The 16388-nt window shown below is 39.8% G+C and overlaps 1 long non-coding RNA gene across 1 annotated transcript; it reads left to right on the top strand.

Moving 5' to 3' along the window:
- Positions 1-3932: 3932 nt before the first annotated feature.
- LOC130142730 (uncharacterized) lies at positions 3933-11230 on the top strand. Its single transcript, XR_008819487.1, has 2 exons — positions 3933-9951; positions 10589-11230. It is a non-coding gene; the product is annotated as an uncharacterized LOC130142730 (long non-coding RNA).
- Positions 11231-16388: the final 5158 nt, after the last annotated feature.

The raw sequence follows: 16388 nt of genomic DNA, 5'->3' as shown, positions 1-16388 counted from the left end.
AGCAGGGCAGGAGTAAGTAATGCTTAAAAGAAAGAGGAAGCCTATAGAGCCATGGCATGGGAGTGAGAATCAAGTGAGGGACAGTGGGTTTTGAAAGTGGGACAACAGAGCACTTTGAGCCCCAACTTTGAACCCTGGCAGGGAGCTATTTATGTGGGAATTGCAGGAGATTTCCAAAGCCAGAAGGAAGTGTCTGGAGGATTCATAGGGAATCTGGAAGAGAGGAAGAAAACAGAAAAGCAGAGGCCTCCTGGAGATGTGCAGTGAACCTGAACTTTCAGTGCAGACAGAGCACTCAAGTCACTTGTTCACATCACTGGTGGAGGAGTGGAGCATGCAAGTGAGGGTCTGCAGGCAGAACCACAGCAAGGTAAACAGTAACGAATGCCATTTGTATAGCTAGGTTGAGACACACAATGGCTTTAGGTGGAGAGCCAGGAGCTGCTTGAAATCGTATCTTCAGAAAGTTTATGTGTTTGTTTCAAAAAATCTTGAACATTTGTTTTGACTTGGGGTAAGGTATTAAACTAACGCAAAGCTTTTTGCTAGGCACTCTTTTATGCCTGTAAATGTTTAGGTAGGGATTGCCTACTTCCATTAGGATATCCAGAACAGAGGGTTTTTTTAAATCAAAGTCTAGTGAAGAAGTTAACAACATGAAAAGTTGACATACAGTCTTAAGGGCATATTCTCAGAGTGTAATAAACAGAAAGCTGAGTGTAAGATTCATAGATTACTGAATACTCTGGATATAAATCACTTCCTGTAGCATCCAAGTAGAGGGCTGTTCTTTATTTTTCTTTACCATTCACAGACTAGATAAAAATCTCGATTGAATTAAACATTAACATCAGATAATTTTGCTTAAAAAAGTAAATAACATTTAAATGTTTTGTTAATTGAGTAGTGAGCTTTAAAATGGAAAATGGAAAATGTAAATACTATTTTTCTTTTTTAATGTCAGTTTTGAATCAAAATAACTGAAATCTACATGACTTTTAAAAGTCTTTTTTACAGTTAAATCTACATATTTTGGAAAGTAGAAATTTGGTTAAAAAGTAACCAGGTCAACAGAAAAAAGTCCTATACAGTAGGAAAATTGATCTTCATGCTGTATATCTTTCTGGGTTCAGATTATCTTTGTTTCCTGTATTCTTTGTGTTACATATTCTAAACATAAATTTAAAAAATGGAAAGCTGAATTAGTCAACTAAATATGTTTCTTTGGACTTAAATAAGTTTGGTTTTCCTCTTGATGCAGGTATGTACTCAAAACCCTTTGGCCAGGTTGATATGGCTGGGATATATCTATATGATGAACCTGGAAGGGTGTGGAGCCCACAGAAGATTGCATCCATCCTTTTATCAATCCTATGCGCACACAGTGTGATTGAGGGCTAGGGCTGTTATTTTGTGCCCAGGATTTAGAATCAGAATCATAGAATCGTTTAGGTTGGCAAAGACCTTTAAGATCATTAAGTCCAACTGTAAACCTAACACTGCCACACCCACCACTAAACCATGGCCCTAAGTGCTACATCTACACATCTTTTAAATATCTCCATGGATGGTGACTCAACCACTTCCCTCAGCAGCTTGTTCCAATACTTAATAACCCTTTCAGTGAAGAAATTTTTCCTTCCCTGGCACAACTTGAGGCCATTTCTTCTTGTCTGATCACTTGCTACTTGGGAAAAGAGACTGACACCCACCTTGCTACAGCCTCCTTTCAGGTAGTGTCATTTGTTTCATCCTCAATGGATGTGAAATTTACTGTTGCATTATTGCCAAATGGAGATCTGGTGCCTTCCTGGCTTAATGATCTGGGTCATCCCTGAGGTGATGTATTGTCACCCATTTAGTCACCTACTCTAGTACCTGAGGTCTGGAGAACACCAACATTAACCCCTCTGATCTCCCAGTTCCATTGATGTCCCCTATTTGGAGTTGGTGAGATTTGGTAACAGTTCTGCATTCACCTTGTCTGCTGCCTTTATACTTTGTGAGTCTTGATCATATTCCTCCTCTACTTTCTTGCCTGACAAAGCAACTACTCTGGGGGATATAGTTGCTTCATTTCTGTGATCTCTTTAGTCACCATCCTCGGCACTTTGCCTTTGACTCCTCTAACACCTTATTAAGTTGCAGAGGCCACACTCAAGACGTGACTGTGCTAAGGTTTTGGATATCAGCAAGACAGACAGAGCCATGGGTCTCATTGCTCAGTGCCTTTTGTAACGATGGCTGACATGTTCGTGGGTTTCTTAACTGCCACTAGACATAGAGCCAAAGATTTCAGAGACTTTTCAGTGATGACTCCAGGATCTTGTTTCTGAGTTGTAATTGCCAAATATGAGTTCAGCATCTTGAAGGCAAGTTCTAGATTATTTTTCCCTATAGGCATAATCTTAAATTTATCTTTGCTGAAACTCTTCTGTCACCTTTTTCCTCACTTACCTTTGCAAAGTTCTTCTGGACTATGTTGCCATTAGCATGGCATTTGACTACAGAGAATTCAGATACATGAATACAGAGAAATCTTGCACAGAAGGGGGACCTCCTACACTTCATTCTCCAGGCTAGCTATTTGAAAGCAAATAATTCTTCAATAAGTGTTCATAATCTATTTTTTTTATGAAGTGAACTCTTTTACTATTATGTCACTTTTCTAAGTATTGCCTCAATTTTTGCAGCCTCTTCAATTTGTAATATTTCATCTTAAGAAGTGAGCAAGGATTGGTTGCATTACTTGGCTGTTGTTCTCAACAAAGCACAACAAAAAGAGAAAAGCCCTTGTGTTCTTTTCTGTCTATATACAACTTTTTTTTCCTGAAATCAGTTTTGCACCTGAGAGTATATGCACAGTTTCTTGTCAACTGTGATCTTGGTGTCATTGTTCTGGCTTGTCCTTGATTTTGCTCTACTTGAAGTTCTGTTGTTTGTGTATGTCAGCATGTATCACTCTGCCGGTCTTTGTACTATCTACACCCTTTGTAATTTTGCTTCCAGGTAACTGATGCAACTGCTGAACAGCTTTTGGCCCTATTCTGACAATGTTGGAAATACCAATTCCCTAGAGGCAACTGCTTCTGGAGGTTTGTCACTTAATAAGTTCTCAATGTGTATTAAAATGTTGAGGTTTCATGTTGGATGGACAAATTATAGTGTTCATTTTCCTAAAGAGAGCATAAATAAAACAAGCAGAGAGGTATCTTGTTTTCTCCCCTAACTTTTACAACATAGGTATAGCATATAATTCGAAATTTCTGTCATGCAAAATTTGGAGATACTCTCTGAAGAATCCTTATGGTTTATATTTTTAGAGACTTACAGCTCAGCTTTAATCTTTTAAAGAATTATATGATCAGGAGATGTTTAATTCTCTAATAAGGTTATAAACAATGATATAAAAAGAAAATGATCTCTTTTATGTTTTTGAAGAAATGAAGTGATTTGTTCTTTCCATTTGGGTAAGTTCCTTTTTTCATAGTTTTGAAGATGTGTCCAAAAACCTCCAAACGTATGATGACAAGAAATTGTATTTAACCTTCAGTAAGGTGCTGCCCATGATGATCATTAATGGGAGTTGTCCCCTCTTCCTCACAATGTTTTTCTGTAACAGCAGTTCTTATAATTTAAAAATTGTGTTGGTGCCTCTTAGAGTCCCTTAAATCTACTCTAAATACTAGCTTAAGATGTCAACAAGTTTCTTCTGATAAAAAGCAAGAAAGGTTAAATTCTTTATTTACAGAACTGAAATGTAGTTATAATTTAAGACAAAAGTCATCCTCAGTTGCTCAGTTGATTAAGCTAGCCTACAGGGCTCTCATTAAGTTCTCAACAGTCCAGGCAGTTTTTTTCTTTAAGAAGTCTTCTCTTTTCTTCTTGTTACATCTCTATCCAATGTCTTGATTTTGGGTTGGTTTCTTTGTTTTATGATTAAGAGGAATGAGGATTATCGATTAAACTAACGTTCTTCAGTATTGAACCCTTAGAATTAAAGGTCAAATGAAGAAAGAGGTTTCCTTACCCTGGGAGTTGTTTTCTTCTCTTTCACTGGAAGTTTTCCTTTTCTATTATGTTCCTTGACATTTTAGAGTTTTTTATTTGACTGCTACTCTTGATGTTAGTGTGGGGAGATTTGCCATTAAATAATAAATTATTGTCCATTTAGCTTTAGCAGTTTTATACATCATTTCACTGCAGAATTTAACCTAAATCTAGTTGTAAATAACATAGAGTTAACTACTGGCATTTGTAAAGAATTTTTTGTTTCTGTGGCTGAGAACTTATTTGCAGATGTGACTTCTCCTAGAGAACTGAGTACTGCAGTTGTGATTTTTATTTTAATATATTCTCCATAATAAAAAATCTGTTACTCAATACAGAGTGTTTCCTAAAATACTTGTACAGTATTCTTCCCCTGTCTCAGAATGCAACATGAGATGCTTGGCGGCCAATTGTAATGGGAAATCTATAAATCAACAGAGAAAGACATAAGACACAAGAATTTGGACTTGGAAAATATTTTGTGTTCTGAAAAGTACGTTTCTAAAAGATGGAAATTAAAATCACAAAGGATTTTTCTTAATTTGCCTATAACAGACTGCGTTCAGACCAGTGAGATAAAGGACTTAGAAAAAAAATACTGTTCATCAGGAAAAAGTCACATTCTCTGGGTGAAACTCCTATTTTGTTACACAGTCTTTGTGTAAGTATGCTCTATGTTGCCAAAGTAATGGGGTAGAGAAGTTGTCTTAATTTGTCTTTGTAGGTTGCCAGGCATACCGTGACCTCTACAGTCAGTGGTTTGACAACATAAAGACTCTGGCTCCATTCCTTGCATGTTGACCAGTACAGCTGAGCAGTAACTAGTTTAGTTTGTTGCTGGGATGGGCTAGCAACATGCTATGATAATCTCTTTCTTTTCCACCTGTCTTCAAGAAAAGTCACAGTGCATTTCAAAACAGCTTATTCTAGAGAAGTTAGTCCTTTGGGGCTAGAATTTTTCAGCCTGTCTCTTCATGCATCTTTCCATGAGCACTATCAACAGCAGCCATGAAGGAAAAGAACAACATTCATGAAAAACTGATTTCACTTCACTTTGATCTTAGCAGAGCTGGTAATGGTGAATGATTTGGCAAAGCTTACTGTCTATCTGTGTCTAATACACAGCAGTAGCCTGCACAGAAAGGGTACTTATAACCTGTCCAGTCTCCTGAATTCAATGTTTTCATGAAGTTTATAAGAATTAAGTGTGAGCACATTGTGAATGATCTATTTTAAATACATTCCACAATTAATAGCTACAAAGCCTAAAGGTGTATCTGTAGAAAACACTGATTTCCTGTCCTGGTTCCAGCTGGGACAGAGTTAACTTTCTTCTTCATAGCATAGCAGGTGCAGCTGTGCTGTGGCTGTGCTGTGCGAGCAATGCTGACAGCACACGGGTGGGTTTGGCTGTGCCCGGGTGGTGTCTATCCTCAGTCAGGGACTTCTCAGTGTCTCAGGCCCGGCCAGCGAGAGGGCTGGGGGGGCACGGGGAGCTGGGAGGGGACACAGCCGGGACAGCTGGCCTGGGCTGCCCAAAGGGATATTCCATACCGTAGAACATCACACCGAGTATACAAACCGGGGGAAGGTGGCCGGGGCCTGTGGGTCACTGCGCAGAGACTGGCTCTGCATTGGTCAGCCAGTGGTGCGCAATTGTACTGTGCATCACTTGTTTTGTATTTTCTCTTCCTTTTGGATTTAATTCCTCACCCCTTCTCCCTCCTTTTCATTATAGCTGTTGTTGTTATTATTATTGTTGTTGTTGTTGTTATTGTGGTTTTATATTATTTCAATAATTAAATTATTCTTATCTGAACCCTTGAGTTTTACATTCCTTTCCGATTCTCCTCTCCATCCTTCTGGGTGATGGGGGAGTCAGCGAGCAGCTGTGTGGTGCTGAGTTGCTGGCTGGGGTTAAACATTTCCCCAGAACAGGATTCCTTCATCCCCAGATTTAATTCCTATTTATTCTGCTAGTGCTCATCAACTCTGCCTACAGCTATTCAAGCTATTAATTAGATAGATTTCACACAAACATATGCTCTTGCATGTACCAGGATTTTTCCTGCTTTAATCATAACAATAAGCAGAAAACAAAGGACAAAATAGAAGTTCTGCAGAGAGGAATGGAAGGCTTTATCTGATCTACAATGCATAAATTTGGTCTCAAAGTACATGACAGGTAGGTAAGTGTCAGGTGCTACTAGGTGCAGAATTGTTGTCTTTCTAACTGAGGTCTTTTCTTGTTGGTTGAAAACATAAGGAAGATTTACCACTGAATTTAACATCTTGTTCCACCTTCGAAGCCTTGGCTTCAGTTCTGCTGCTTATGGTCTACACAGACAGCTGATACCCATCTAGTGCACTAAGGCTTGGCAATGTTTGTGAGGAACTTGCATTGCATTTTAATATCTCTGATCCCTCAGTCATGAATGAGGCAGCATTTGAATGAAGCTGTTCATGACATTTTAACTGATATCTCTTCATACAGAACAACATCTCACAGCTGCAGGTGCTCTGACAAACAGGCTATACTGACAGTCAGTAGCATATCTCAGTCACTATTCAGGATTCATACCCGCAGGAAGAACTGCTGTAATTTGAAAACAGCCAGTTTAGCTTTGGTCAGGATCTATGTTTAGTTCATTATCAGTTTCCTATATTCTCTGAGAATAAATAAAGCTTTGCATACGTGACGATTAAGCTTTTCTTGAATTGTATCTGTACTCCAGTGAGGGCTGCTAACATTTATGATTCTTTTTCATGATTTTTTGTATATGTCCAATAGATATATAAACATACTATATGCATATATATACTCTATGTTAACAGCAGTAAATTTAGCTTTTTGGAAAACAGATATGTTATGCTAAGACTGAAAATAACACGTAACAGTAAAAAGTCACTGCAATGTAGGTAGAAATTGGGATCTATTTTACTTTGTTTTAACAGCATAGTGAGAAAATCTACTGAAATTTATAGCTCTGTTTTTTACAGGCCAAGTGCCTGCAGGTCTTGTTGATTACTTCTGGGGTGGATATTCAGCACTCCTGAAAACCTGGCTTTGAGTGGCTTCCACAGATATCTTTAAAATAGCCATTGCTTGTTTGGCAAGAACATGAATATGAGCAAAGTATTGGCCATCAGCTCATAGATCCCCGAAGAAAACATTTTGTTATGTATTGTCCTATAATTCTGCAGGAGCTGTTAATGAACAAACACTACTCCTTCCAGACCTCTGCTGTTATCACTGATGATGCTTTTGCACAAATGGATTTTGGTGTGCTAAGGAGCTATGTAAATTGAAGATCTTTTTTGAAACAAGAGTAGTTTAGTTTCTCCCAGTCTTAATTTTGTTTCCTTCCAGGCTGCTTGCCTTAACTGTATAAAAAAACCCCAAACAACAAACATAATTAAGATAAACTTACTTAAATGGTGTGTGCATGGAAAGGAAAGCAAAATTGGAAGGGAAATACTGTCTGAAACTTTTAATCAGAATGTATCAAAATTGTATCAAAGTCAGTATATATTATGTCTGATTTGAAGACCATTAAAATCTATGACATATTTCTGGGTCACATATACAAAGTATACTGCCTTACACTAGATTATGTTATCCCTTCTTTCAGTGGAAATGAAATTTTGGATTTCCTTTTAGAAGAATACTGACAGGGGAAAATCTTTAGTCTGTCATATCTCTGCTAATGGCTATAAATCCAAATCTAAGGTGAGACACTTCAGATATGCTAGTTATAACTCGTTAAATTTGCAGGGAAGGAGGGTGACCTTTCAAAAGGGCATGGAAAACAGGAATAATTTCAACGCACTGTGGAAGGGGCTCATTGCTGTGCATGTTTGGGCTGCAATTACAGAGATTTTTTTCCAATGGTTCCCATAATTCTTTTTTCTGACTGCCAGACTGGCACATGAAATCTGCACTCAGGCTTTCTGCTGGAAAGCACACAGGAACGGCGCAGCCCTGTAGTATGAGGCCAGCCATGTGAATCGTGAAGCTCAAGAAACGTTCAGTAGCTAGGGAATGCTGTCTGCATGCTGAATTGTACATGAAGAATAGGTGGGTTTGGCCTAGTTTTAGTTTCACCTTCTGCCTCTGATGTTACCCCTGCAGGCCACCATCAAAGTCTCTGTGCTTTGACATTTGGGATTTTAGAGCAGATTTCTTCTGATGAAGTTTGACTAAGGAGCGTTCCCTCATTGCAGTCCAGTTTTTCATGTTACAAGATGGAAAGTGAAATGTTGCCAATCACTAGAGCGCACAGCATGGCTTTCTTGTTGAATTTCGCTAGCTTGGTTTTGGCTACAAGGTGAAGCTCAGATCTACTGTTTCCTCCTGCCTTTAAGAATAGGTATCTGTGTAGGTAGATACCTATATAGGTATGCAGATATAGCAATAGGTACTGCAACTGCATTGGCTCTTAGTTGAAATGCATTCAGTAGAAAATTCTACAGGGGACAAGAAAAGCTTTCCGGTGACATGACAGACGTAGAAGCCCTTTAACATTTTACACCCCTTTCTGTTTGCTTGTTTAAAAGGGATTAATCTTGTGTTTCACCCTCAAGGAGAAGGTCACTCAACACAAACTCTTTGGTTTGAAAGAAACTTCAAGGGAATGAAGTAGCACCAGAGATAATCTGTAGATTTGAGGAATCACAGTTAAAAGTGTCTCCTGATGATCACTGCTGGCAATGAAGGCAAACGGTGTACACAGCCGTGACTGAAAGATACGAATGACTGGCAGTAGCGCTGCTCTGTAGAGCGGATCATATGCTTTTACCAGGCTTGCTGACAATGGCTTGCTGCAACAAGCTGTTTGTACTGCAGCATGTAGCCTGCCTGCTGTCATCTTCATGTATTCACACTGACACTTCAAGGTCATCTAGAAGCTGAAGTAAGAGTTCAAACATTTATCCTGTGAGACACTATTTAAGTGAGCTAACCTATTTAAGTTAAATAGGTTACAGTTTTAATGGCTATTTTCCCAGAGCTGCTGTACAGAGGCAGGTCTAAAGAGGCTTTCTAGGTTACCAGTTTCTTCAGGTTTTAGCAGTATCCACTGTTACACAAAGGCAATGCTGCGTCTCAAGCAAGGAGAATTTGTCAAAACAGAATTTTCCCCTCCCCATCACTGCCTGAAATATTTAAAGATGCCCTCTCTGTGAATGCAATAGTTATTTGCTCACTTTGGATTCCTGTCAGCCTTGCTTCCTCAGTCCACCGTGAAGCAGCAGCTTTGCTGAAGGACTGACATTCTGAGCCTTGGCCTACCCCACCACTTTCTTGTATGTCTTTACTGGTGTCGTTTCACTTGTACTGTGTTTCCTACCCCACAAACTCTCCATTTACTTTTGTTTTGCTTCTTTTCCCTGGTCTGTTTCTGCTCCTGATATTCCTTACATTTTTCTGCCCATCTTTGTGTCCCTGTATTCTCTGGCTGGAACTTCCTTTTACAGAGACTCTTTGCCCTGGATAGGTCCTGTATCTGCCATGTGTCATAATCATCACTGTGATAGACAGTAAACTGTTTGTTCATCAATTTCAGTTAAAAGACAATGGAGAAGGAGGTTGCCACATAAACTATGTAAGGCTAACTGCAAGGCTAACTATATTGCTACATTGTGTAAGATTAACCGCAAGCGCTCAACTAACCAAATGTGGTAAAGCAAGATAACATTGTGTGGGGGTCAAGGAAGCAAGGAAAAAGGGAGTACAGAAGTACGAGGCGAGGAATTTGTGACGTGAGGAAGACAAGGAGCCTTCATCCCCACGACCACCAGGAGGCTGAAGAAGACAATGAACGACCCCCTAGCAACCTAGCAAGGAGCGGCACAGACGCAGAGTACACCGCTAAAGGAGACACGTATACAGGAAGACGAAGGGTGTAAAACCGGTGACTCTCGGGAACTGGGTGTGCGCTGTTGGTGGAGCAGGAGACTCCCCGGCTGCCCAGCGCTGTTTTGCTTGTTGCCGCTTGCTTTAATAAACTAATTTGGCTCAACTGGCTCTGGCCCTGACCAGTTATTATCGCCAACATATATAACAATCACCAAAACCCTTTAAAATTAATTTCCTCAAAGGAGCTGTTATGGTTTATTGGCCTCACCTGTAGTCTTGTTTACTTGGTTTGCTTGGGTGTCTGTCCTCTAGATATTTGTTGTATGCTGAGGCAACATGTGGCACAAAACACATTAATCTGGGTTTGTGAATCATACGCATGTTACTGAAGGCTGTAGCAGTGTCATGGTGCCTTTTCTGCTCTTGATCCACCAAGGATGCAAAGCTATTATTGCTCCTGTCAATACTTCATGCATTTAATTCTGACAGTTCAGTCAGTTGGCCTGCACAGCAGCTGCCGCACATGTATGTACAGCACTCCTTTCATTGTCACCAGTGGCTATTTGATTAAAAAGAGATCAGGGAGGAATGTATTGGTCCTAAGCCTGGCTCTAATGAAATGGTTACATAAAGTCCACTAGCAATTGCTTCCTTCTCACACTTTCTTGCTTGCTTTTTCAGTGCACAGGGCCAGAGCAGTTTGTTGTTCCCATAGACACCAAAGGGAAGAGGTGGTGGAGGTGCTGCTGGGACCAGAAGGCTGAAAACTTGAAGTGGACTGGTTGAAAGACTTCTTACTACATCTGCAAGATACCTTTGCTTCTTTGCATACCCCCTAGCAAATCCTTTGTACTCCTTGAAGCTATTGTTATTTGCCTTCATTGTGATAAAGCCTGTCTTTAGATTTCACTCTCAAAGCTGTGGGTGAGGTTCTGTTCTCAGTACACAATATGTGTTCAGACAGTATATAATCCCCTTGGCACCCTAGAACTGTCCAGTTTGTGGAAACCATCATGCTTTTTGTTTTTAGTGTATAGCTCAGTTTAGCTGCTTTTGCTGTATGAAGTTATTTGTTCCTGTCCTACAGTCTGAATGCATTTACATTACTAATGCATAAGAATTTTCATGAACCACATGCTCTCTGGCATTCATTGTACACGCCCCACATTTGACTTGAAAGCCTTTTCACCTCTGAGGTGAATCGTTGTATGCTTGAGAGAAAAATATTACATTGCTGCTGGTTAAAACCTCTGGGAAAAAAATCCTGTGGAGAAGTTCATGAGTGCTTTTATTTGTATAGGAATAAATGATTTTAAAGTGTGATTTAGTGCTTAATGCTTTCTAATTTTCCCTTGCTTGAGAAAAAGTAAGTAATAGGAAGGAAACTCATGTGGAGGGAAAAGAACCAGCAAAAGTAGTGGGTCTCTTTGCACAGTTAAAACAAAAAAAAAGTATCCCAGCTGCTAGTGCAGACAAAAAGTACGACTTTGGTGAATATCATGGGAATAGGTACTGTATGAACACTATTGTGAATAAAGTCCCTGAAAAAAAAACAACCCTGGAGTCATGGACCTTTAGTAAGATTGTTTCACAGCTGGTAAGTAAAAATCACACTGTGTTCTCCCACTCTAAATCTGCTTAGCAGGAAAGATTTTTGAAAGCTTTCGAATCTTAAATGCTTAAATTGGTATAAATTCCGTTGGCCGTGAATAACAACAATAAATCAGTTTAGGAAAGAAATTACTCCTCCTGTCAGCCTGTAAGTTTGAGAGCCCCTTTAGTGTTTTAAGACACCTTTTATGATTTGTGGAGGTGAGCACTAGCATGTATAAAAAGTTACAGCATCTCCAACAGGCCCTTCCTGATGTGAAATGCTTTAAAATGGCTTTTCCTCTGACGTTCGCTAATTACACTACATCACTTGTCACTGCTGAATACTCTCCTTCGGTGACCAGCCGCAATACCCTCCTTATTTTACACTGCAATCTTACCTCCTGCAATGCAAGAGCTTTATTTTTCATTGCAGTGCCATTTACAAAATGTTAAGAGCAAGCAGCTGCAGACTATGGATATGCATGAATATTTCTGGTGAGTCTTTGTTCTTCCATCGATACAGCAATTAGGCTGAAGCTGCAAAGGGGCAGGAGAAGAAAAGCTCTCCCCTTGCAATTCTGTTTATCAAGCTGCACATCTCTGAGCTGGAATTTCTGGGTTCACTGCTTTTGTAAGAATGCCAGTTTGGCACCCAAAGAAATGAGCAAATAAACTGAAACCAAACAAATTCATGCTTTCAATTAGGAGAGGTCTTGTGTTCTTTTATTACACATTTTCATCCTCTCAGCAGCTAGCACAGAGGTCTTCAAGCTGTTTCTTAGCTCGTTTCTTGGTAGAAAGTTTCTGTTCTGTCAAAAGGCTCTTTCTGGGCAGCTATCTCCAGAGAAAATCATGTCCGAGTACTAGACAGTAAACAATGGCACAGTCCCACAGGGTCTAGGGTGACCTGAATGTTAAAACTAAAGGCACTGACAGCAGCAGGATCCTTCCAGACTGTCTGTGCACATGTGCATATATAATGTTGACTATGAATATTTTAAATAGCCTTGGTCCAACCTCAAGCAAAATAACTTACAAGACACTGTGAAATAAAGGATGTTTTTGATAGCAGTTTACTTTTAGCTGCACTTGTAAACAAATCTGGTTACAAAGATGTCAGGGTATGTCTTTATCAGTCCTTCCAAGATTTTATACCATTTACTCTTTTCACCTGTTCTTTCCTTGTATGTAGATGTTCCATAATGTTGTCATAATGAATGTGATGACATAGCTTTATGTATCCAGGATTAAAATCAACATTTACCTGCACTTAATTCCTGTTGTTGTTCATCTCTCCTTCCTCCTGTGAACTGAATAATGGAGAGTTTTGCCTATAGTGCATTAACATCTACAGCTCAAGCAACCGTTCCTCTTGTGTTTTCCCACTGGCTTTATGCTAATGTGCCTTGACTACTGAACAATTTGTTTTTACTAACAAGTTTTCTTTTTTTTGTCTCTCAGTTGTCACTGCAATGCTCCATAATAGGTTTACTAACTGTGCTGTGTCAAATTTTTCTTATGAAAGAATCTAATTTTTAAATTTCTCAATGCAGCATCTCAAACCTGTTTTCATGGAGACCACCTTTCTTTCTGTTAACAGGAAACATATTTTGTGTCTGTTTATAGTGGGCTATAATCCATTGCACAGGGAAACCATATTTTGCAAACTTTCATTTCATATCAACAAGGGCTTGGAAGTCCCAGACCTTTAAGGCTCATCAAATGATTAAGGGAATGATTAATAAAATCAAATGTTTTGTTAGAAGTTTGATTTTAAGACAATTGAAACAAGTGAGTTGTTAATGGTTAATTCCAGATATAAATATTTTGTATATCTTGCTAAGTGCTTTATTGAGTGCCAATAAATCCTTTGTCCAAAAGTGTAACTTCAAAAGGAAGCACCCCCACAAGACAGATGAGCTGACTGGAAGTTCACCGTGAGGAATGAGCTCAGCAAAAACTAGGGGAAAGGTAATTCTGGCAGGGGGAGATTGCAACTGCCAACTCGTGGACCACCAGCTCAAGAAATCCCCCAGACCCAAAAAGAAGTTGAAACTGAGCATGAGGACTAAGTAACATGAGAAACCAGAGAACTGTTTGAAAAATAGGGAACTGAATACTAAGTGATGAAGGAATGAGGTAACTTGTAACTAACAAAGGCTGTTGTATGCTAAGCGGTACAGATGTGTAAAGTTTTGACAGTTGGGGAGCTGGGCATCTAGCTCCCTAGTGCATGCAAACTAGAACAGAGGAACAGAAACACCTCAACTTGGTGTGTGAGTTGGTGCTGTTCATCGGGTAACAAGCCTGCCTATGGCACAACAGCCTTGCACTAGCAGACTTGGTGCACAGCCTGCACGCCCAGCACACAGCTATGGAGATATACTCAAGCGAGCTTGTCACCCACAATGTAGCCCACCCACATTGCTGCACCACACTGGCTGTGCTGCTCCAGGTATCTGAGCTAGCTTGTCTTAAGTAGCCTTGGGAGCCAGCATGGCAGCGTGCTGTGTGGTGCAGACCTACAGGTCCTTTGGCAGATGTAGATGGATTTTACCACTTGAGCTGACAAATCATGGCTTCTTCAAAGCTGTTACCTGGCTATTCTTCATGGATTGCAGCCAGTTTACCTCTGTGGAGGCAACTCTGACTAGCATTTATAGGCTATTACGCTGCTAGAAAAGAGTTATCGTATTGTGGTTACTATTATGATACACATACTACTTTATAATTAAAAACCCCTTTACAGCTCAAGACTGGCAGATAAAAATCAAAAAATGTGTCATTCATTGGTAAGTGAACCTGAAAATGATGTTGTTGGGTATAACAGTCCTTATACAATAGCTACTTCATTCTACCAACCGAAAAACAAGAAATGAAAAGAGAGAAAGGTTAAAAAAATTGAAACATTATGGTTTTAATTCAATATTTTTTACTTTACCTCTGACCTCAACTCTCTGAAGGTGGAGCTCTGGTTCTGACAGATCCCAGTAGCTGATAACAAGTGCTAAAATTTCATGTCCAAACTTGATGTCAAAGCAAGTTTTCTGTGACAGTTGCATAGCATCCTGTAAGAAAGGATATACAGCTGCTACTCAGCTGTACTGTGCTGTTACCTGAATGCCAGAATATGTTTTCAAATGTGATAATGGCTCCTCTGCTCCAGGATGCTGGGTCAGCATGTAGTTGTGCTTCACTAGGTTCTTACTAGGAGCAGGCTGCTCACCCAGCCCAGCCAGCACCTGCCACACCCCATCCTTGTGAAGCTGTCTGTAAGGGTTCTTCATGCAATGACTCTTCTCGGGCTCCTGCATATTTGTTTGTGCTTCTGTGAGGAGGACAGAAGACTCTCTTGCTGACTCCAGTTTGTCCACTCAATGAGGATCCTTGATTCAGATCGAATCCTTGATCTGAATTATTTTTCTGCTTGACAGAGAGAGGTGACTGTTCTTACTCTTCTGTCACATTGAATTTATTCTGTGGGTTTACCTTACTCGCACTGCCCTGTTGTGGGTGGAACTCCTACATCCACTCATTGCCATCAGTTCGAAGACACTGTTTTCTTTCGCTTTCCTGTCCTATTTACGGCCTACATGTCTTCCCACAGATGGCCCCTAGAATGATTTTTAAAAGCATCTGGCCGTATTTCTCCATTCTGTTATTACTACTTACTGATAATGTTGGGATTATGCTGTACTTGGCTTGCTATTCAGATAAAATTGGCAATGACCTAATGATCTGACAGAGTAACTGCAAACAAGCAGCCTTAGCAGCAATGAATGTACTCTGAAGGCATAGGAAAGAGTGACAGTTGCATAAATATGTAAACTTTTGTTTTGCTAGCAGAGGTGTTTACAATCATGAAGATGTGGCAGGACGGAATTCAGTTTTTCAGGGATTATGCATATTTGTTCTGATTTCCAGCCTGTGTAGAGGTAGATGCCAGCTTGTCTTGTGGCTGGTAACATCTGAAGTCAAACTCGGGCAGATCTTCGTACCCCTGCTATAACCTTTCTCATTGGATGTTTGTGTATCTACAGTCACTGTGTGTACTATTGCTTTTTATCTAGTGAGATAAACTAAATATTTTTTTTAAATTACTGCCTTTTTTTTTTTTCCTTCTGCCTTTGCACTGTAGTGTTCAGCCAGGGTATATTTTTATCCCAGCTTTCATGCTGTTTCATTGACAGTGGACTGTAATGAATGTAGTTTTGGCTGGGGCTACTTCTTGAGTTTGTGCAGACTCAGCTTGAAAAGCTTGAAAACTTGTTTTCTGGTGGCTCTTACTGCTTTGATCCATTCCCTCATCAGATTGCCTTGCTATTTCTGTAGAGTGAAGTCTGTTTCACTGGCAAAAGCTATGCTGTTTTTCAAACTTCTTTGTGAACGACAACTTGTGGTATGTCTATCCTACACAGAAACACAAAGTACGAGCTGGTGTGCTGGCTCTTTCGCATGATGCTGTACAGAGGCACACTGGACCTTGAACTGCCTGTGCTGCTGACTCCACTAGTGAGTTACTACTAGCTCTGATGCTCCCTTGTGTGCTATACATATGCACTTAAGAGATACACCCTTCCAGATCCATGCTTTTCACTTCATGAACATACTGCTTCATCTCCAAATAATGGTTCCATTTGTGTTTCAAAAACATATTTGCAGCAGTAATGGCAATTGCTGATTTCAAGAGGCAATTTCAGGGTATTGCTTAAATAAGCTTTACCTGTTTTATGATAATTTTTTCAGTGCCCAGTTCACTGGGCCACCAGCAAGTGGTCTTTTTGCTGTGTGTGATTTGACAGCACATGCATGATGCCAAATTTCCTTACAAAAAAATCATTAGTTGTGCTTGCTGATCATTGGCAAATTTTCAAGGTAAAATGCAGTT

This window comes from Falco biarmicus, chromosome Z (assembly GCF_023638135.1).
Source record: "Falco biarmicus isolate bFalBia1 chromosome Z, bFalBia1.pri, whole genome shotgun sequence".
NCBI classification, from domain to species: domain Eukaryota; kingdom Metazoa; phylum Chordata; class Aves; order Falconiformes; family Falconidae; genus Falco; species Falco biarmicus.
The sequence above is the reverse complement of the archived record's forward strand: the minus strand, read 5'-3'. Positions and strand labels throughout refer to the sequence as shown.